Here is a 244-nt window from a genome sequence, read left to right on the forward strand (position 1 = left end):
ATTACCTGTAAAATCAGGAACAATAGCAAAAACAATCGCCATCCATCGTTCTTCCATCCATCCAAATAGTCATACTTTGAAGTATCCACGTAAATCTAAATACAGACAAATACAGACAAATACAGACAAATACATAGCTTGGATCACGCCTTGGTAGCCTTTTTATGGGACCGGCAAGACTGTGGACTTCATTTCAAAATAAACATGAATCATTTCTAATACTTTCAGAATAATACATTAAGCA

The sequence above is a fragment of the Penaeus monodon genome, chromosome 23, assembly GCF_015228065.2.
Source record: "Penaeus monodon isolate SGIC_2016 chromosome 23, NSTDA_Pmon_1, whole genome shotgun sequence".
Classification (NCBI taxonomy): domain Eukaryota; kingdom Metazoa; phylum Arthropoda; class Malacostraca; order Decapoda; family Penaeidae; genus Penaeus; species Penaeus monodon.